We start from the raw sequence: 24,006 nt of genomic DNA on the forward strand, positions 1-24,006 counted from the left end.
GCTGTAGTGAAATTAATGCCACTTTGCTGGTGTCTGACACTAATTTTTGGAAATGTGGAGTATCCTAATTGGGTCTCCATCTATTGGGTTTGGCTGTAGTGGAAGAGGTTTCTATCTCCATTAAACTACTTCTACTCAGGTGAAATTGATGCCACTTTGGTGGTGTCTGCCCCTAATTTTTTTAAATGTGGGGAATCCTGATAGGGTCTCCATACACTGGGTTGGCTGTAGGGGAAGAGGTGTCGTTACTAATTCTACAATTTGTACTGCACTGAAATTGATGCTGCTTTGGTGGGTTTAGGCCCTAATTTTTTTAAAAGTGGAGAATCCTGATTGGGTCTCCATCTATTGGGTGGGCTGTAGTGGAAGCGGTATCGGTTCCCATTATGCTACTTAAACTCTAGTGAAATTCATGCCTTTTTGGTGGTTTTAGGCCCTAATTTATTAAAATGTGAACACTCCTGATTGAGTCTCCATCTATTGGGTTGGCTGTACTAGAAGAGGTTTCTGTCTCCATTAAACTACTTCTACTCTGGTGAAATTTATGCCACTTTGCTGGTGTCTGCCAGTAATTTTTGGAAATGTGGGGAATCCTGATTGGGTCTCCATCTATTGGATTGGCTGTAGTGGAAGCGGTATTGGTCCCCATTATACTACTTCTACTCTAGTGAAATTGATACCTTTTTGGTGGTTTTAGGCCCTAATTTATTAGAATGTGAACTCCATCTATTAGGTTGGGTGTAATGGAAGAACTTTCCGTCTCCCCTAAACTACTTCTACTCCTGATTGGGTCTCTGTCTACAATGTGTGCAGAATTATTAGGCAAGTTGTATTTTAGAGGATTATTTTTATTATTGATCAACAACTATGTTCTCAATCAACCCAAAAGACTCATTAATATCCAAGCTTAATATTTTTGGAAGTTGGAGTGTTTTTTTTTTAAGATTTGGCTTTCTTAGGAGGATATCTGTTTGTGCAGGTAACTATTACTTTTCAGAATTATTAGGCAACTTAATAAAAAACAAATATAATCCCATCTCAATTGTTTATTTTCACCAGGTAAACCAATAACAGTGCACAAAATTTAAATAAACATTTCTGACATGCAAAAGCAAAAACCAAAAAAATTAGTGATCAATAAAGCCACCTTTCTTTATGAAGACACTCAACAGCCTTCCATCCATAGATTATGTCAGTTACTTGATCTGTTTTCGATCAACATTGCGTGCAGCAGCCACCACAGCCTCCCAGACACTGTTCCCAGAGGTGTACTGATTTCCCTCCCTGTAGATCTCACATTTTATGATGGACCACAGGTTCTCTATTGGGTTCAGATCAGGTGAACAAGGGGGCCATGTCATTATTTTTTCTTCTTTTAGACCTTTACTGGCCAGCCATACTGTGGAGTAATTGGATGCATGTGATGGAGCACTGTCCTGCATGAAAATCATGTTTTTCTTGAACGATACCGACTTCTTCCTGTACCACTGCTTGAAGAAGTTGTCTTCCAGAAACTGGCAGTAGGTCTGGGAGTTGAGCTTCATGCCATCCACAGCACGAAAAGGTCCCACAAGTTCATCTTTGATGATACCAGCCCATACCAGTACCCCACCTCCACCTTGCTGGCATCTGAGTCGGAGTGCAGCTCTCTGCCCTTTATTGATCCAGCCTCTGGCCCATCCATATATCCCATCAAGAGTCACTCTCATTTCATCAGTCCATAAAACCTTTGAAAAATCAGTCTTAAGATACTTCTTGGCCCATTCTTGACGTTTTATTTTATGTTTCTTGTTCAAAGGTGGTCGTTTTTCAGCCTTCCTTACCTTGGCCATGTCCCTGAGTATCGCACACCTTGTGCTTTTTGATACTCCAGTAACATTGCAGCTCTGAAATATGGCAAAACTGTTGGCGAATGGTATCTTGGCAACTTCACGCTTGATTTTCCTCAATTCATGGGCAGTTTTTTGCACCTTTTTTGGCCAACACACTTCTTGCAACCCTGTTGGCTATTTGCCATGAAACGCTTAAATGTTCAGTGATCACGCTTCAAAAGTTTGGAAATTTCAAGACTGCTGCATCCCTCTGTAAGACATCTCACAATTTTGGACTTTTCAGAGCCCGTCAAATCTCTCTTCTAACCCATTTTGCTAAAAAAAAGGAAGTTGCCTAATAATTAAGCACACCTTATATAGGGTGTTGATGTCATTAGACAACACCCCTCCTCTTTACAGAGATGCACATCACCAGATTTACTTAATTGGTAGTTGGCTCTCAAGCCTATGCAGCTTGGAGTAGGACAACATGTATAAAAAGTATCATGTGATCAAAATACGCATTTGCCTAATAATTCTGCACGCGGTCTATTGGGTTTGGCTGTAGTGGAAGAGTTGTCGGACACCATTATACTAGTTCTACTTTGGTGCAGATATTTTTGTAACAGGGGTACACATGATATAATCAAAATTGGTTTTCTTAGTACCATGGTATATAAAGCCGGCTATATTTAATCTTTTAATTTTTCGGTGCTGATATTTTTCTCCATACAGGGGTACATATTAGTAATGAGATAGCACTAAATGTGCTCAACTTAGTGGTTGATCAGTTTCTCAAAACCTACCCAGATCTGCCAGAGCTGCTTGTGAAAGTGCAATGCGTGTGTGCTTTCAGACAGTCAGCTATAGCTCCCGCAACCCTGGCAGTGCTTCAGCAGCATATGCAGCTTCCAGCTCATCAACTGTTGTGCGTTATCTCCACATATTAGAAATCAACATTGCAGATATTGGGAAGGATTTGTGAGCAGCAGAAGGCAGTTGTTGAGTACCAGATTCAACACGCCCATCGGCATTCAGGTCAGCACATAAGAACTGATGAATGGGCATGGATGTCTGAGATCTGTGCCGTCCTCAAAAACTTTGAGGACTTGAGCAGCGATGACGCCATAATTAGTGTCACCATCCTGCTTCTCTGTCTACTGAAACGCTTGGTGCTCACAGTTAAAGAGGAGGCATTGCAGGCGGAGCAAGAAACTATGCAGCCCAGCCTCATCTCATCTCAATGCAGATTGGGTGATAATGAGGAGGAGGAGAACATGGACAGTCATCCTCTTGGGGAGGACAGGGAAGTCTTGGCTGTCTTGGAAGTCTGGATACCCCTCTTTGAGTCAGTGGGAAAACTGTATGAGTTTCGCTTAATGACCTTCCGTGGCCAAAACCATGGCTTTGCTTATGCATGTTATTTCTCAAAATGCATTGCAGATCAGGCCATTGTCCAACTCTGTAGTGATCAAATTCAAGGCGTAAAGAAAAATCTTTGTCTGTGACTAAGCACCACCGAGAAATGTGATCTGATTTTGGACAGGCTGCCATTGCTTATGCAACAAGCTGCATTAGAAGACTTCCTGGGAGAAATGACAACCAGACTAGATACGGTTTCCCTTTATGAAAGTCCACTCACTGAGCTACATAATATGGCTGTGGTGAAATACAACTCTAACCGAGAAGCAGTGTCAGACTGAAGAACATTGGGCCCACCAGATGATTTGATTCTAAGGGACCACCTTTCTCCCCCACTCAAGAGCCCCATAGCAGCTGCAAAGTTTGCATTAAAAAGCCAGGGTCCACCGGAGGATTCTTCAGTTCTCTGGTGGGCCCGTCCAACCCTGCCGAGAAGCATCCCTGGCTAAGAAAAGTTTGTGGGAAGGTTCCCAGACACTCTACGGCTGTTTTTTTGTTCCGTACCGTCCCTGGCCACATTAACTTGTCCACGTGTTTGTGGTTAGGTGGTCCTTCCCAGTAAGTGCACTTAGGAGGGCATGGGTAATGTTCTGGGACCCGTGCTTGTGGAAGGTGGGGATGACACCGGGAGAAATAATGGTGGCTGGGGACCGAGTATGGAGACCTGGCCACCGCCGGCATGAAGTTGTAAAAAGCTTCCGCCTCCATGAGGTTTAAAGGCAACATTTCAAGTGAAAGCAGCTGTCCAGAAATGTGTCAGTTTAGTATTGAAGCCTATTTTGGCTGGCTGCATACTTGCACTTGCATTCCAAGTAATAGAAAACTAAACAGATGGATGGCCTCATCATCATCACAAATTGAAAGGTTTGCGCCATGAACTCTCCTGATGAAAATACGAGGGCCCACTGGAGGATTTTCCAGTTCTCTGGAGGGCCAGTCGAACCCTACCGAGAAGCATCCCTGGCTAAGAACAGTGTGTGGAAAGGTTCCCGGACACTCTATGGCTGCGTTTTTACTGTGGACTGGCTCCAGCAATCCATAAGATTGCAATCTATAAGATCCCTTCAATGTCTTCAAATTGCCCAGTGTATCCAGTTCAAACTACTAACACTGACGTACAAAGTCATCCATAACTTTTCTTCTCCGTACATCACTGAACTAATCTCCCGATAAATTCCCTTACGTAATCTCCAGTCCTCCCAAGACCTCCTTCTTTCCACAATTATTTGTTCCTTACCCAATCACCTCCAATATTTCTACCAAATATCCCCCATCCTCTGGAATTTTGTATTTTGATATCTGCCATCAAAAGTGATATTGGTCTATACGACTCCGGCAGCTGTGGATCTTTTTCAGCTTTGGGAATGACCACAACAATGGCCTCCCACATAGATGCGGGTAACACTCCCCTCTCCAACGCCTCATCAAATACCCCTAACAATTTAGTTATTATTTCCTCATTGAGGTTTTTGTATACTTCAGCTGGGATGCGGTCTGCCCCCGGTGCCCTGTGCCCCGCCATGGATGCTAAAGCCTCTCCCAATTCCTCCGCTGAAAGCTGTTCGTCTAGCTGATCTCTGTCTTCATTGCTTAACTTAGGTAGGTGAGCCTCCCCTAGGAAAGCTTCGATCTCTCCTTCCACCTGATGCGATTGCGAGGAGTATAACTTCCTGTAAAATCCCCTAAAGACTTCCAAAATTTGCTCCCCAGTGTAACTACATTGCCATTCTCTTGTTTTAATGCGTATACTTGTGCCGAGTCCCGCTGCGCAGAAGCCATCACTGAGAGCAGATGTGCTACTTTTTCACCCTCTGCATAGAAAGCTTCTTTTTGAAATGCCCTCAACCTTTCTGCCTTGTGCAAATGTAGTTTATTTACCTCTTCCTGAGCAGCCTTCATGCCGTTTTGCATGTCCTGCAAATGCTCGTTACTCAGCGCTCCATCCGCTGTCTTCAATTCTTCCATTATCGCTATATCCTTGTTTCTGGATGTAGTCTTATGCCTTGATATGTCTCTGAACAAAATCCCCCTTAAATATGCCTTCATAATGTCCCAAACACTGTGTTGCTCTGCACTACCCTCGTTAAGCCTAAAAAATTCAGTGACCTCATCACCAACCTTCCCCATGTCTAAGACTTGCAGCCAAAAAGAATGAATCTTCCATCCCAACCCCGAGTAACTCCCCTGGTCCTCAATTTGTAGTAGCACCACTAGCAGACTATGATCTGACACCAGTCTTGGTAAATATTCCACCTCCTGTACCAAATTATCCATCCATTCATTTCCCAGGGCTATGTCTATACGGGACAAACAGCCATATGTGGCCGAATAGCAGGAGTAGCAGTACTTATCCACATTTTGTACCCCCATAGATCTGTCAAGGCTACTTCCTTTAAATAGTTACCAAACGCTGTCTCATTCCCCTCAATCCTCAACAAGGCATGTCTTCCCTTATCCCAGTGGTCATTGACAATATTGTTTATATCACCCACTATAAGCATAGGAACCACTACCCATCTACCCGATATTTCTAGAATTTCCTGCATCTTTTCCCCGAGTATGGCAGAGGGATATATACAGATGCAATGCATAATAGTCTGTTGAAAATTTTACACACTACAAATACATATTGACAATCTTTGTCTATCGACACCTCTACCTCTACAAACGGCGTGCTTGAGTGTACCAGTATTGACACCCCTTTAGCGTAGGCTGAGAATGTCGAGTGATACGCCTTCCTCACCAATCTCTTCTTTAGCACAGCTTTTTTTTCACTAACCAGGTGCGTTTCCTGAAGGCATATCACCGAGGGCCTCTGTTGCATAATATATTGCAGTATTGCTGTTCGTCTCGTTTTGCTAGAGAGGCCTCTTGTTATGTTCTGCTACCAGAGCTAAGGAAAGAGAGGAGATCTGTCCCTACGATAGAACTCAGCTTGATCCCTACGATGTAACAGGGGACCTGATCCTGCGATCAGACCTGCTAAAGTCCTCAGCTAGTCTGTACGGAGACCTATAGATGTGGGGAAGGAATCCCTACAAGTACTAGGGACTGGGAGCAAAATGGACACCTCCTAACAGAAATAGTAGCAGACAGACGAACAAACAATATATATAGAACACAGAGGTCCGAAGACCAAGCAAACTAACAGAGTTAGAAACTGAGCACCGGCTAGCTAAAGAGTAGTAATACAATGAAGTCCAGCAAAGCCAGAAGGGCGGAGCAGGACTAAATAGGCCAACAAGGTCATGTGACCAGCAATAGAAAAAACCTAAGAGCAAGGTTCTAACAGTACCCCCCCTTCTAAGAGGATCCTCCGGATCCCCTAGGATCAGGCATATCAGGAAATCTCCTGTGAAACGCTCTGATAAGTCTGGACGCGGAAACATCATCCGACCTCACCCATGAGTTATCCTCGGGTCCGAAACCTTTCCAGGCCACGAGATACTGCAAACTACCTCTATACCGTCTAGAATTAAGGATGCGAGAAATTTCATATTCCCCGTCCTCCACCACCGGAGGAACAGAGGCAGAGGCGCCACAATCCGACAAACACCCGAAATTCCATTAATTTTTCCTGAGCAATAGTGGAAGCAGCTAAAAATACACCCTTGGAATTTAAACAGGCAATACGGGCATGACTGACCATTTTTTTTTCTTTCTTCATACGAAGCACACAGCTTTTAATGAAATGACCAGAATTTCCGCAATAGAAACACAAACCTTCAGAAAATCTGCGGTCTTTTTCTTGAGAGCGAGGTGCCATCGCTCCAATCTCCATCGGCTCTCCACTGTTAGTACACACATTCATATGACCAGAAACTGACATAGCAGAGGATTTGCTCTCATTAACCCTTGCACGCAGTCTCCTATCCACCCGTATAGCTAATTGCATAGCCTGTTGCAAATCTTCAGGTGTGGGATAAGCAATTAGCAGGTCTTTAACCCTTTCACTAAGCCCTGCCAGAAACAGACTCTTCAGAGCAGAATCGTTCCACCCTATTTGAGTAGACCACCGACGGAAATGAGTACAATATTTTTCCACATTACCTGATCCCTGTCTCAAACGTCTCAACTCAGTCTCAGCTGATGAGACACGGTCAGGATCATCATATAATAGCCCCAAAGCAGAAAAAAAACTATCCACTGATCTAAGGCATGTATCACTAGGTAGCAAAGAAAAGGCCCACTCCTGAGGCTCTTTGCGTAAAAGTGACATTATGAACCCTACGCGCTGGGATTCATCCCCAGAGGACCTGGGTCTCAAACGAAAATACAATAAGCAAGCATTTTTAAATGAAAAAAATTCTTGGTGTTCAACAAAAAATAAATCAGGCAAACATACCTTAGGCTCCAAGAAATGTGCTCCAGAACAGTTACTCACGTGCTGATGGAGCTCGGCCACCTCCAGAGAGAGTCCCTGCAGGCGTTTAGCCAAATCCTGAACCAACACCATGATGGAACAGAAAAATCTTTCCTTAGAGAATTTGCGGGCTGGACTTACTGTTATGTTCTGCTACCAGAGCTAAGGAAAGAGAGGAGATCTATCCCTACGATAGAACTCAGCTTGATCCCTACGATGTAACAGGGGACCTGATCCTGCGATCAGACCTGCTAAAGTCCTCAGCTAGTCTGTACGGAGACCTATAGATGTGGGGAAGGAATCCCTACAAGTCCCAGGGACTGGGAGCAAAATCGACACCTCCTAACAGAAATAGTAGCAGACAGACGAACAAACAATATATATAGAACACAGATGTCCGAAGACCAAGCAAACTAACAGAGTTAGAAACTGAGCACCGGCTAGCTAAAGAGTAGTAATACAATGAAGTCCAGCAAAGCCAGAAGGGCGGAGCAGGACTAAATAGGCCAACAAGGTCATGTGACCAGCAATAGAAAAAACCTAAGAGCAAGGTTCTAACACCTCTGACATTCCAGCTCAAAATTTTAACCCTTCCTCCTATCATAGTCAGTGATATCTGTATTTCTTCACCCCCGCCCATTGGTCTCCATTCCCCCCCCCCTGGTACCCTTCCTTCTCGAACTCCTACCGCCCCCCGATTCGTCATTTTAAAACTCAACTTAAACTACCCCTCAAACTTCCACAACCCTTTCCCCATAGGAACTTTATCAACCTTTTGTTTTAATACCTATACTGCACTCTCTATACGAGAAAGAACGCCTTTCCACAACCTAGCAATTATTAGGGTCTGAGATTTTGGACACTTTACTACTCTTCCAGTTAACTCTCCACTTCTTTGTCTCTCCCACCCACAAATGACAGAATAAATGCCTGTTGCGCCGCTGAACACAACCATTACAAACGTTTTCGTCCCGCAGTACCAAAGGACAATTATCCTATAACCATTCAAAGTTTACAATCTTAATAAAAATGAACCCTCAAACAACCAGAGCCTTCTTCAGCGGGCCCCATCTGCTCTGATACGTTTGCCATTCTGATCCTGCCAAATTGTCGCCTCCTCAGGGGTCTGAAAAAAGTGTACCCCTCACAGAGCCACCACCATTAATTTGGCCGGATAGAGCATTGAGTAAGCCGAACCCAGTCCCCGCAGTCTCCTCTTGACCTCTCCGAATTTCATTCTGAGCTTTTGAACTGCCGCGGAATAGTCCGGGTATATAGATATCTGGTTGCCATCAATATTTAAGTCTTCCATGTCTCTGGCCCTTCTAAGTAGGATATCGCGGTCCCGGTAGTTTAGAATTTTTGCCAGGATAGATCTCGGGGCTGACCCTGGGGGGTAAGGGTTTTAATGGTACTCGATGAGCCCTCTCCACTGCAAACAGTTTTGTAAGGCTGTCTCCTCCCACTTTGGTTTTCAGCCATGATTCGATATAATCTGTGGGGCTGTTCCCTTCTACCTTTTCAGGCAATCCAATCATTCTTAGATTGCTCCTACGGGAACGGTTTTCAAGATCGTCTGTTTTAAATTCCAGCTCCAAAATGCGCTGGACATATTTTTTCTCCCGTTCAGCAATTTGATCTTCAGCAATGCCTACACGCGCCTCCACCGCCTCTGTCCTCTCCTCAGCTTTCTGCATGGCAGCACGGAAATTAGTCATTTCATTCTTTAACCATCAACCTGCAGGGTCAGGGCAGTGAGTGCAGACTTGCAAAATGTCGCTACTAAAAATACATCTTTCAGTGTTGGTTCATTCACAGCTGCTTCATATGAGTCTATGGGCTGTTCACTGTGTGCAGGGGCTTGTGAGGTTACTGCAGTGGGGGATGTGCCACACTTATCCTGTGACTTATCGGCACACATGGGGGACCGCTGTGTAATGGGGATGTACTGTGCCTGGGACTTCTCTCCGTTCAACTCCCCTGTGTCCTCTACACCTCCAGCCTCCTAACCTACAGCTCCCACGCTGCTGCCTCTCTGCCCCCTCCACTCTAAGCAAACTTCTCCAGCCTGGAGATCACCTTCATCTTCCTCCTGTATGCAGCTCTTGCCTTGGCCGCCTCCTCCTCTGCTGATCCAGCTTCATCTTGGATCCGGGTACTCCCCTCAGTCCCCAGCTCTTTCTGCCTCCTGCATATCATCTGGACCTCGGATATAGCCTCCGGTGGGTTCCCCATGTTCACCACAATCTTGGGCACTGGAGAAGCTATCTCAGGCATTCGGTGGCACCTCCGTTCAGCCCTGTATTCGGTATGTGCAGCAGGAGAGCTCCAACACATGTCCTTTCACATCCCTGCTATGCCACGCCCCCTTTTGTAGCCTCTCTAATTAAATCTTTGTTTGATTTGGTTCACATGTTGTTTGTCAATTTTTTTGTGGTAACAATTGCGTTTTGTTCATGTTAGTTTGTTTTTCAAACTGTGGATGTGCAAATTGGTAAATGAGCAATGTCTCTTACTTTCAAAGCTAAAAAATCAATGGTACTCTTTTGATGATTGAAAGTAAATTGCAAGTTGAATGTATTATTTTTAAATCACTCACTAAAAGAGACTATGGCAGGTACATTAGATTTCCTTATGATATGTACCATATTTTTCAGACTATACAATGCACCGGACCATAAGACACACCCAAATTTTAGGGTGGAAAACAGGGAAAAATATTTTTTTATAAGATGGGGGTCCGTTCTATAGTCCGAATGGGTCTCTTACCTGGGGGTCGGTTGAGCGGAAGTCACCGGAGGCTGGGTCCCTCAGGAAGCCGGCAGAAGTGTAGCATTGCCGAGGCCCTGGGTGGGAGAAGGTGGTGCCTCAGCAGCAGGGGACTGCGGAGGTGGTGGGGCAGCATAGCAGGAAGCAGAGTCCCTCCCTCAGGAGCCCAGGGGCGACAGGAGAGGTGAGATGCTGTGGGCTCGTTGTCGGTTTTGAAACAGAGAGCATGGCACTGCTTTTCCAGCAGCCATCTTCCATAAGCCATGGGCTACAGTAAAATGGCCACATGAGTGGCGCATGCACAGTATGGGATCTCGGCGGCCATTTACCTGAGGCCCATGGTTTCAGGAAGATGGCCGCCGGAGGCAGCGCATGCGCAGCTGAGATCTCGGCTGTGTCGAGATCCCAGTCTGCGCATGCGGCCACCGAGAAATCTCTGCCTGACTGCCAATACTGCGCCAACAGGATCGCACAGCTTCTGTAGCTGCTGGCTACAAGGTGGAGGGACCCTGCTTCCTTGCGATCCCACTCCACCACAACGCATATCCCCAATAAGCCTGTATTTGGACTATAAGATGCACCCCCCATTTTCTTCCCAAATGTGGGGGAAAAAAGTGTGTCTTGGGGTCTGAAAAATACGGTATATCATCTATGTATTTGCCGTACTGACAAATATCATGAACAAATGGATTGGATCTCCAAATCTGTATCAAGGATGTGGTACACTTTCTTACTCATCACAACTATTTTTGTTTAAATAATACATTTTATTTGAAAGTAAAGAGGGTTTCTATTTGAGCCAAATACTTCCCATCTTTGGCAAACCTGGTTATGAGTTGGTGGGAGGAATCATGTCTACATTGTCAACAATACATTTGTTAATGATATTCGTTGGTATGGTAGGACCATGGTCTAAAAATTATGCAATGTCCCATAGTATGGGAAGGAAGTTGTGGCAACAGACAGCAGTACTTTTGTGTTGTGTACGCTTGTTAAATTGCACAAGGAAACAGTTTCATTTTTTTTTTTCGCATACATATTTTTAATTTAAATTCTAACTTCCCTAAACAAATTTTCACTATCCCTAAAATACACACACAGAAAGTAAGTTGTGGCAACAGCCAGTATTAATGTTGTGGTACATACTATTATTAAATTGAACTAGTTAAGTAGTTGCAAATTTTTTTGTGCTTTATTTTCATTTTTTTTTATATCCCCCACCCATTGCTGGGTAGTTACATGTGGGTTCATCATGACTGGATGTGATATGCTGTATGGTCGTTGGGTGTATGGTTTCTAAATTTGACTATTAGAAAAGTTATCTAAAAATTAAATTGACTAATAGAAAAGGTATCTAAAAATTAAATTGTGTCCTCTTTTAAATGTAACAAAAATGAACACTCTCTGACTTTTCACAAAAAAAAGACATGACAAGAAAATCTACGTAGGTTCACATCCCAAAAACAATCATTTGTAACAGTTGGTTGTATTCAATTGGCATGTATGGGTTTAATATTGCACTATTTCAACTAGGAAGTGTGCAAAAAAACACATTGTTTTTTATCATGCAAAGCTTTGTGAGGTAGACAGTTGTGTTTAAATTTCTGAATTGTAAAGATTATTTTTGTACTTAAAATAAAATGCTTGCCCATATCACAAGCCAGGAAATACACATTCTGTGACTCACAAGCCTTGGTTTCAGGATTTTTCTTTATTAGTAAAATTAGGACAGAGAAGTAAGAAGGTGCTGTTACTGCACTATGCTATAGAACAATCAATTCACACTTGCTATGCAGGTACAATACCTCCCTATGACTTGATTCTTTGAATTATTATTCACAGACTGATCAGCACAATCATATATTGTCCGTTTTTCTATCCCTATACCTAATGAGTTATGGTCTCTGACCTATCTATCTTGTGAAATGATAAAATGGCGCTTCTTGTCAGTCCTCATCTTCTATTGTGGCTGTGATAGTTCCCCCTGGTTGGCCTTGCTAGACCATGTGATGAGATAGCTGCAAAACATAATATGGAGGCCCTTCCAACAGCACCTCACATCATTATCCTGCTCTCTAGCTACTGCACTCTACAGTAGTATGTGAAATGGTGCCAGACTTTTTTTCTGATACTTTTGAGACAAATCACAAAGTGTTCAAATTCGAGGAAATTTGACCAAAAGTCAATCCTCATTGGATCGATTTGTTTATCTGTAATATTGACTCATATTAATTTGTCTGTTATATTTGGGAACAATATCTTTCCTCTGGTACAACTTTTTTCTCATAAAACTTTATAAACAGTTACTTTTCAAGAAAAAATTTTTTACCATTTATGAGCGTGAATTTGAAAGAATTAAACTGCATGCTGCTACATTCGTCTATTGTTGAATAGGTATGGTTATTTGGAATGATTATGATTATGCTAGTATTGAAATATTAAAGTTTTAGATGTAACATTGGACTATAAGATAGTTCTGTCTGAAGGTGCATAGTAGAATTGCTTTGTGTTTTAACATACAGTACAATAAGTAAAATGCTCAACTCTTACCCACAATATTTTGCAACATAAATTCTTTATTGTCACTACATTTAGTTTAAAACCATTTTTCTTAACTTTTGCACGAGTTTTGATCTGAAAAAAGATTTAATTAAAAGTGGATAAGTATGTGACTTCTGTTTCACTTACAAATTAATTACATAGCACTAATTATCTGCGGTAAAAATTAATTCTACTTGAATGAATCTAGGTCGCAAACTAAACTTTGGCTTTTTAAATTATTAATTAAATGCATACTAGAAATAGGCACTTGGTGTTCTAAACAGTATGCATAGTTAATTGCTATAGTGGGAGACAATACATGGAAAATATTTTTGACCTTTTAGAAATAGAAGCAAAATGTAAATAGTAATTCAATATCCTGTCCATAGGAAAAAAAAACAGAAAAAGTAATGTAAACTAAAGTAGATATAATAATACAAGTAAATAAAGAAGCATTCTAAATTATTTTGCTGGTGGGTGCAAAATATAAATAGGGTAAACCTAATCCTCAGTAAAATCAAAAGAAACTTTAAGAGGTAAAATCAGCATTCCAGGAGATCAGAGTGAACAGTGGTTGTATTCCTGTCTCGAGGATACCACGACACAGAGGGGTCATAATACTGCGGCGTCTGGCTACAAATGCACCTGCACTGGTTGTATCTGCACTAGTTGTATCCGCCTGTCAACTGAAAATGCTGTCAGGCTGACTCCTATAAAAATGAAGAAGGGCTGGATTGGTCCAGACTTCTCAACACCACCAAATAATAGCAGTGTAACCTAAACTCAAAAACAGTGTATTTTTTTGGGAGGTCTAATTCTATTCCCATGCACCTCTGTCTTCACACCCAGACATGGGTATATGCTTCCTGATTTTGTATATTTGCTCTTGTCCTCCTCCTTCTCCTCATCCTCCATCACCATATCATTCACCACCATATCTATTATATCACCTCCTCTACGTGTCTTGCAAGGGGCATTGGAGTTCCTCCAAATTTTTGGCAGCTTTTGCATTCACTGCATAGGCAAACACTTTGGGAGACCCACTTCCTAATGATGGGAACAATGTTTTTAGGAGGCTCTCCGACCTCTACGTCTCTTCCAAGGGGCATTGGAGTGCCTCCAAATTTTTGACAGCTTTTTGCATTCACTGCATATGCAATAACAGTATAGGAGACCCACTCGCTAATAATAGGAACAACAAAGCATAGCCGGCTGATGGCTCTCTAACAATAGCGAGGGCCGACTGCTGGCCCTTTAAGAATAGTAAGGGCCGCCTGATGGCCCTAATAAAATAGGCTTTGTGACTTTCAGAGTCCCTCCATCGTAAATGAAGCAGGATGTGTCTGATGATGTGTTACACACCACATGGCCAGATAAGGTTGTAAAATGTTAAAATTACATTTACCAGTGAATGCGTTTGTCTTGGTTAAAAGCAATGCAAAAGTACAAAAACACATCAAAAATGCTACTTGTGAACATAGCCCAAGGTGTGGAGGAGCATTTTGTTTCTGTATATTTATTTTGCCTTATATACAAGTCGTTACCCTGGAAAAGATTTTCCTGAACATACTGTATTTCCCAGGAAAATCCATTTTGGTTTCGTTTTTGTATGTTTTATTGTGTGTCCGTAAGTGGCGCAATTCCTCTTACAATGTTGTTGACAGCAGTGACCTGGGAGTCAGAAATGCTTCCAGGTGTCTTCCCCATGCTGTTCCCATGTCATTTGAGCACTGTTCCATCGATTTGGGCAATTTTTAGGCCCTCTGCAGACCGCCGGGGGGAGCCGCCTGAAAAATGCTCGAGTTTCCCATAGACTTACATTGGGCTTGTTGCTCGGGTCGAGCAACCGAGCATATTAATTTGCTCGACCCGAGCATCGAGCACCCGAGAATTTTAGTGCTTGCCCATCACTACTTTCTACCTTGCATTTCTTTGGTTTGCCATATTTGGGAAACAAGTAACTGTGTTAATTAAATACAGATGAAAAGTAAAAAAAGACAGATATTTAACTACGTGACTGTATGTATTCAATTGCGGATTTTCAACTCCATTAATGACATATGTATTTTCTGACCCGTGGTCCCCTATGTCCCAGCACTTTGGATGCTAAAGAAGATATTTCACAATTACTCCTTCAAGCTAATGTGTTGCATGAGAACACTTAGAAGAAATAGGGGCCCTAGAACCCATGATGGTAGAGGCACTGGCAATAGCACCTAAAGTGTTAGTTGCACTCTGAATTAAGGCAAATCTAGTGATGGAAATGAGAAAGAGGCAGGGATCTAAAAATATTTCACATACTGAGATGACTATCAACCAAATCAAGTATAATGATGATGATTGTGTGGAGCATAGAACCAGGAAACCAGGGATGATGATCAGGGTGGTGGCATTGGTGAAAAAGAGCACAGCCAAATGTCTAAAATATAATCCAGGAGTAAATATGCTTCTTATCTGGTCAGTTTGTGAACAGGTAATTTTGCCATTAAAGTGGTTTTCCTACTGATTTTGCCATACATGCTTAAAAGTGTTTTCCCAGACATTAAAGCAGGGGATCGCAGCGGATTCATTTTGTGAAGTAAAATATTGTTTTACCTCACAAAATGAATCCTCTGCGATCCCCTGCTGTAATGTTTGTATTATCTTTTGCTTCTTCTCCTGCCCAGGAGGTATGGTATGTTCCGTACATGGTCAGACACAGCAAATTTTTAAAATTAATTTTTTTTCATGGGAAAACCCCTTTAAGGATAGTGTCTCTAAATGACTCCATACACCTTTTCTGGCAATTTCATGTTGTTTTAAGCCTTTCTGCTTTGTTTCCTGTGACCTTGCACGAGCTCTATTGTTGTAGCAATCACTTTATCTTCAGAATCTTTTGCTCCCTACTTACAACATTTTTCATCAATCCTTTTGCTGGGCTGCAAGCAAGCAGCGAGCACAGACTTGATCTCATCCTACTCTTCCCCCAGAGTCACACACAGGCAGCAGGATCTCCTATACAGGACCTGCAGGGAGTAGAAGTAATGCATAAAGCATCATTATACCAGCACTGACCATAAAGATTATCCCCTACTCACCTTCACTGACATGGATGATGGTATGGATGGAAGGAGAGAGATCTCATAGAATCATAGAATGTTAGAGTTGGAAGGGACCTCCAGAGTCATCGTGTCCAAACACATGCTCAATGCAGAATTCACTAAACTATCTCAGACAAATGTCTGTCCAGCCTCTAAAGACTTCAATTGAAGGAGTACTCCACATCTCTCGAGGCAGCCTGTTATACTCATTGATCACCCTCACTGTCAAAAACTTTTTTCTAATATCTAATCTGTATCTTCTCCCTTTCAGTCCATTGCTTCTCATGTTTCCATATGCAAATGAATGTAAGGATGATCCCTCTACACTGTGACATCCTTTCAGATATTTGTACACAGCTATTAAGTCTCCTCTTAGCGTTCTTTTTTGCAAGCCACACATTCCCAGATCCTTTAACCGTTCCTCTTAGGACATAGTTTGCAGTCCGCTCACCATTCTGGTAACTCTTCTCTGAATTTGCTTCAGTTTTTCAATGTCTTTTTTAAAATATGGTGCCCAGAACTGGTCCCAGTATTCCAGATGAGGTTTTACCAAGAGGAGTAGAGGGGGATAATTACCTCACATGATCTAGACTCTTCTCTTAATACATCCAAGAACTGTGTTTGCCTTTCTTGCTGCTGCATCACACTATTGACTCATGTACAGTTTGTGATCTGTTAGCATACCCAAGTATTTTTCACACATGCTGCTGCTTAGATATATTCCACCCATTCTGTAGTTCTCATTTTCATTTTTCTTGCCCAGATGTAGAATCTTTCATTTCTCCCTGTTAAATACCATTCTGTTAGGCTGTGTGCCCACGATGCGTTTTTAATGCATTTCTGCAGCGTTTTTGCAGCTGCGGAAATGCATTAAAAACGCATGGTAAAAGAGCAGCAATGCTCCCCAATGATAATCCGCATGTGCTGTGCACATGCTGTGGAAATTTCCGCTGCGGATTATCATTGTGGAAAAAAACGCAACACTACCAATTATTTTGCGGAAATGCTGCGTTTTCGCCGCCATTGACTTGCATTAGAATGCGCCAATTCCGCAAGACTGCATCTGTACTTGCGTAATTGGCGTGTTCTAATGTGCGGATGGTACCCCGGTGTAGAGGAGAGGAGAGTCTCATCTACACCCAGGTACCATTAAAAAATCTGTAAAAAAAGAATAAAATAAAAACTAAATGTATATTTACCTTCCGGCGGCCCGCGCTGTGCTCCTCCTGGCTTCCCAGTGGATTAAAGCAGGGTTCCCCAACTCCAGTCCTCAAGGCCCACCAACAGGTCATGTTTTCAGGATTTCCTTAGTATTGCACAGGAGATGGAACTATTTCCTGTGCACGTGATGGAAAAGTCCTGAGCATTTCAGCATCGTGGGCACATAGCCGGAGTCTCTGCCCATTGTTCAAGCTTATCTAGATCCTTCTGTATCCTTTCCTTGTCTTATCTAGTGTTAGCTATCCCTCCTAGCTTTGCATCATCTGTAGATTTGATTAGTATACCTTCAGTTCCCTTATCTATATTATTTAAAAAAATGTTGAACAACACTGGGGCCAGGACGCCACTTGAAACACTCTTCCAATTGGATGTGCAACCATTTATTACCACTCTTTGAGTATGATCACTGAGCAAGTTATAAATACATCTAGCCATAACCTTGTCAATCCCATACTTTGGCACTTTTTCTTAAAAGGATAGTAGGAAATGCTTTAGAAAATCCTTTGTGTGAATTATTTTATTCCTTTGAGAGCACATAGAAGATCAGTTGATGTTACATTTGCTTTCTTTGAGAACACAGATGTATAATAGGAATTTAAAAGTTGGGCCTTCTCAACTTCATTTTTGACCACTTCACCATTTTCATCCTATAAAAATCCTGTAGCATCTTTGACTTTTCTTTTACTTTTGATATATTCCCCAAATCCTTTTTTAATGCTTTTGGTCTCCCTTGCAAGCCTGACTTCGTTACTGACTTTATATTTATATTCATCTGAACATATTCATATTGTAAAGGGAATACAGCAAGGTGTATCTATTACCCAAGGTATACAGCAGTCTTTGTATATGTATATACACTCTGCTGTTAACATACAGATGCAATGGGAAGCTAGATTTTCAGGGAGAGCTGGCAGCATTCACAGAAGCCAAGGGAGCACTGCTGAATGCAGCCACGCCCACCCGCGCAGAAAGCTCCACCCACTTGTAAGTTTTCATAGCCCAAAACTGAGGGAGAATCTGATATCACATCACAGGAAGCCAGGATATTATGTGTCCAGAGGAGCAGCTCAGGTTACAGCAAGATTTGGCAAAGCAAATTAATTAGTGAAGTGTTTATCTACGGCAGTTAGTTTACATGAACGGAACATGTACAGTATTGGCCAACCCCTTTATTGTTGGTGGAGGAGGCTCAACATAATCAGAAAGCTCTAGTCATTTTCATCATGGTGGCAAGTACTATGTCCAGTCATTTAGGGAATAGTGTGCAGGCTCTGCATCTGAAAATAAATCATGGACATCCTGGCATAAATTCATTAGTGTCTATAGCTCTCCATCAGTTTATAAAGCAGCATCCCTTACTAGCATGGGAAAAGCAAACCAACCAACGATATGAGCAAGGCTCAAGCTGAATGTGATTTTCTTTCTATTAGTCAACCTGCATCCTCAACTACTGACTGATAAGTGTCATCATCATCATTTACAGCTTGTTCTTCTATGATTCCGCTTTAAAATACTAAATTTGCCAATAGGGACAAGGTTCCCACCAATTATGGCATCCTGCTCATATTTATATTGGAAGGAAAAACAAGGGTTCAACTAGGGATAGAGGAAGAACAGAAACTTGTCCATGTTTATTGCTGCCTTTCGGCTACTGGGGACCCTCAAGTACAATGTCACATTCAGAAGAATTTGGAAGAGGTGATAGAATAAGATGAGGAGGATGGAAAAACAGCAGCAGAGAGATATGAAGGGGAACACTGAGTTATTTCAGGCATAGAAATAGAACGAAACTGAAAATAAGTGTGAAATTGATTAAGATGATGAAGACAACCCTGGCTATGATTATTAATAGTCCCAGAGGTGGGGGTTAGGGGGCAGAAATTGAAGCACACTCATCTGCCTCGTGTTTGCCCATTCAGTCATCTTATTCAGATCATTCTGCAATATCGTAATGTCAAGATCACAATTTAATATCCTACATAGTTTTGTGTTGTCAGCAAAGACTGACACTTTACTCTTAATCCAGTCCCCAAGGTAATTAATAAAAAAAGTTAAAAAGAATCGGTCCTAGCACATATCCGTGTGGCACCCCACTGCTGACTATATCCCATTTAGAGAACGTACCATTTATGATGCCTCTTTGTATTCTATCATTTGTCCAATTCCTTACCCGTCTACATATAGTTCCCCCAAGTCCTTGCTTCTGTAGCTTCAGTATAAGACTGTTATGTGGTACAGTATCAAATGCCTTTACAAAGTCCAGATTAATCACATCAGCCACATTATGAACATCTAGATTTGCACTTACTACCTCATAGAACCCCAACATGTTGGTTAGACACAACATATTTTTCACAAATCTGTGCTGATTTTCATTTATTATATTATTCTCTGTGATATAACTCTGCAGGACATCTCTTGTGATGACCTCAAGAACTTTGCACACTACTTATGTCAGACTTACCAAACGGTAGTTACCTGGATCCACCTCCTTACCTTTCTTAAATATCGGTACTACATCGACTATCCGCCAATCCTGTGGCACTACCCCTGTTACAAAAGAGTCTAGGAAAATGAGATTCAGCAGTTTGTCAATTACTGAGCTCAATTCCCTCAGTATCCATGGATGAATACTATCTGGGCCGGGGATTTGTCAATGTTGAATTTGCTCCGACGCAGGCCTACTTCTTTTTGTGTTAAACTAGTTATATTAGGTGATGAACTTTGATTTTTGCCCTCTTGAAAGAAACTAGGAACAGGCTGTTTGTTGGTGAACATGGTTGAAAAGTGCCTATTTATATTCTCAGCCTTTTCTTTGTCCTCTATAATTATCTTGTTATTATCTTCTTTTAAGGGGCAGATACCATACTATTGCAATAAAATGCAATGAATAGCAATCAAAACATCGTATCTATCCCTAAATGGTATCAGTAAAAATGTCAGCCCAAGTTGCAAAAGATAAGCCCTCACACAGGCCCAGATGGGAAAACTGAGAACTTCACGAGTCTCAGAAAAAGGCCACAAAAGCAAACAATTTTTTGACAAATTGCAAAATTTTTTTTCACCACTTAAATAAAAAAAAACTGTACATGTTTGGTATCTGCATGCTCAAACTAACCTGGGGAGTCATATTGCCAGGTCAAATCTACCATATATTGAACAGAGTAAATAAAAAAAAAATAAAACATTTTTTTTTTTTGCAATTTCACCGCACTTGGAATTTTTTTACCGTCTTCAAGTACACTATGTGGCAGAATGAATAAACTCATTCAAAAGTACAACTTGTCAAAAACAAAGCTCTCATACGTCTATATGGCTTTAAAAATAAAAAAAAGTTATGACTCTTGGAAGAAGGGGAGGGAAAAAAGGAAAATCACCTGGGGGTGAATGGGTTAATATAAAGCCACTAATTCTTTCATGTACACTACAAAAGTATAAAGATCCTCACCATAAGCATTTGTCCACCAAAGAAATCATGTTTGGAACATTTTTCAAATTTATAAAGTCTAATATTTTTGATACAGTGCGTTAATAAGCAAGCTATCGGTTACTAGTATTTGTCATTACTAATGCTGTGTTTTTGTGTTTAACAGCTCAAAATGGCTTGGACACTGTCCTAAGAGATACATTTTTGTTCAGGGCAATTAAAGCTTTTGCAGTATTTTCTGTTTGCTGGGAATCAAATTTTTTGGATAGGCTCAACAAAACTGATGAGCTTGAATTTCTAAAGCTTTCTCCATCTCTACCATTCACTGATTAATATAATTTCCAGGTAGTTAAAGTGTGGCAGACATTTAGGCCAAGTAGCCTTTCCTTATATAAATCACCAGCATTGTCACTTCTTTTGGGATTTTCACTAGAGCCTCATGAGTATACTATATAAAAATAATCTGAGAATGCACATGATGTTGGATATGGTATCAGCTATTTTTAGTTAGAAATTAATTACTTATGTGATTATCATTCAAGTGTGATCTGTGAAAAGGTGAATGTTAAATATTCTTTAAACATGTACTTGAAAAGCTAACAGGATGGTCGAGGATACTGTATGTGTTAATTAACCACTGGGGACAATATCATTGACATAGTGATACTATTAATGTCAGAGAGATCTTAATTACTGTGTTTTCATTCAGAAAGAGACCAAATGTTTACTGAATATTAATGTCGCACCACCTTCACTCTAATAAAGGCATCAGCTCTAAGTTCTTAAATGGATATCTAGGTCATTCAAAAATTGAAGAACAAAACTAAAAAAAGAGAAAACTGTAATGAATTCAATACATATTAAAATGAAGAAACATTTAATAAATTTTATAAAGCATACGCAATGCTGCTCTCTATCAACAAGTACCATGTCTACATGGCTGAAGCTATGAATATATAAAAAAAAACATTACCTCTGCAAAAACATAAAAGGAAATAAAAGAACTGAAATTCAAAATAAAGCACACTGTACACCACACAGAACACAGTACAGCAAGAGCTACAAAACACTTTATAACACACAGACCACTGCACTATAAGGGCTTTATAACACAGTAACACTCCACAGCACACAATGCACTGTAAAGCAAGAGTTACGCAACAAAGTACACTGATCAACACACAGAACACTGCACAAGAGTTGCACAGCACAGTACACTGCACAGCATATAGGACACTGTAAATCAAGAGTAACACAACATAGTTCACTGCACAGCAAATGGGACACTCTACAACAAGGGCTACACAACATAGTACACTGGGGCAATATCATCTGAACTGAAAACATTGTATAACAGCTCTTATACTATGGCCAAATACCATAAAAATGGCCTATATGGATAATTCACATGGACTTTCCTACAAAAGACATGGAGTTAAAATCCACCAACACATGCAAAGTTTCAGAGAAGCTTATTAAATAATACAAAAGTCAGGCGAAACTTCATTACATCAGTATAAAAAATCAAATGCGGGGCTGCAAGTAAAGCTGCTCCACACAGGTTGAATATGGGTAAAACGGTCCCCTTTATTTACTTAGACAACTGCTAGTTTTTATTACTTTAAGTTCATAGACCCTAAAGTGATTGTGGCTCTGGAGATTAATACAATGGCCAGTGTTAGATATGCAAAATAAAATATGTCTCATTCTCATTATATTAGATTAATTCACAGTGCATACTATATGTGATTCTACAGGGTGGTACTGCTATTGATCATGTTGAGGGGCACTCACTTTACCGGGTCAATTAAAGCACACATGCAACGTTTTCCGGTAATCTTAAGTCCAGCAGTTTATTACACAGCATAAACTGCTTATAACATAGTCCATCTCAGTGGCTCACAGGAATGTTACACATGTAATATCGTAGAGCCTTTTCAGTGGCAGCTATGCCCGCTTGGCTTCAGATACAGTCTTCAGCAAGGTAACAACATCAATGTCCATATTAAGCACCATTTTTACCTTTGCCGGGTCTAGCTGCTTACATCAGTTCCGTTCTGCCAAAGCTGTGGTTTAAGGCTCACCAGGTGTGGCCTCTAAGCCTTGTGCCAGGGCTAATGTTGTCCCAGGACAGAGAACATGTCACTTGACCCCCCGTTTCAAAAACCACCCAGATATAAATATCCCTCAGTGCGCAAAGGACCTGTGATGATGTCACAGTCATGTGATCAGTCACCTGAAGGGGAGGTACGTGGTCAGCCAGAACACACCCCCTCAGACATTTTGGCAATGCAGCAAGCCGCTGCATTACATTTTGGCAATGCAGCAAGCCGCTCCACCTCTTGTTCAAGCCCATGGTATTGAACACATGATATGCACAATCACATTATAACCCACGGTTCACACAGAGTCCATGTACTTGACGTTTGTGCTGTTCAGCCCCTGGAACATTAGTCATCAACATTAGCCCATTCCTTAGGGACCTACCATCGGTCATTGTCACTAACTTCGTCAAGTCACATTTCTGAGTCGTAACCTTGTCAGACCTCCCTCGTTCCCAGCTGTCAATATAGCAGTGCGACTCACTTGTCCTTCTATCTAAGGTCAGGTCCGACTCCGTTCTGTACCATACTTTATTGGGTCATTTGTATGGGCCTCTTAGACCTGAGTTACTGGAGGACTCACTACTAGTGTTGAGCGATACCTTCCAATATCGGGAAATATCAGATCGGATTGGATCGGACCGATACTCAAAATATATTGGATATCGCCGATTCCGATACCGGAAACCAATGCAAGTCAATGGGACACAAATATCGGAATAAAAATAAACCCTTTCTTTCCTTGTAGGTTAATTCTACATGAAGGAAAACAACTAAGAATAATGTAGAATGTATTACATGAATAGCCGGCAATTCAGTAGCGGCATACACCGGTACCCGACAATTTAGAACAGAAAGAATAGAACATCACGCATAGATTAGATAGATAGAAACATGTCAGTCACATATATAAGAAGTACAGTGACAGTGTTGCTTACTGTCCTTGTCAATTAGTGTTAAAGGATTTATTAAAAAAAATAACAGTGTTTTCAAGCACCGTCTCTTTAAAAAAGCCGGCCGGCAATTCAGCAGCGATACCCGACAATTTAGAATAGAAAGAATAGAGAATCAAACATAGATTAGATAGATAGAAACATGTCAGTCACATATATAAGAAGTACATTGATAGTGTTGATTACTGTGCTTGTCATTTAGTGTGAAAATAAAGGATTTATTAAAAAAATAATTGGCGTGGGGTTCCCCGTAATTTTAATCTCTAGCGGAGGTTAAGCAGATGGCGGGGGCAGATGTTTGAAGCCTGGGAAGGGGG

Source organism: Phyllobates terribilis, unplaced genomic scaffold (assembly GCF_046119375.1).
Source record: "Phyllobates terribilis strain yellow unplaced genomic scaffold, ASM4611937v1 Scaffold_1__5_contigs__length_1240528914, whole genome shotgun sequence".
Lineage (NCBI taxonomy): Eukaryota > Metazoa > Chordata > Amphibia > Anura > Dendrobatidae > Phyllobates > Phyllobates terribilis.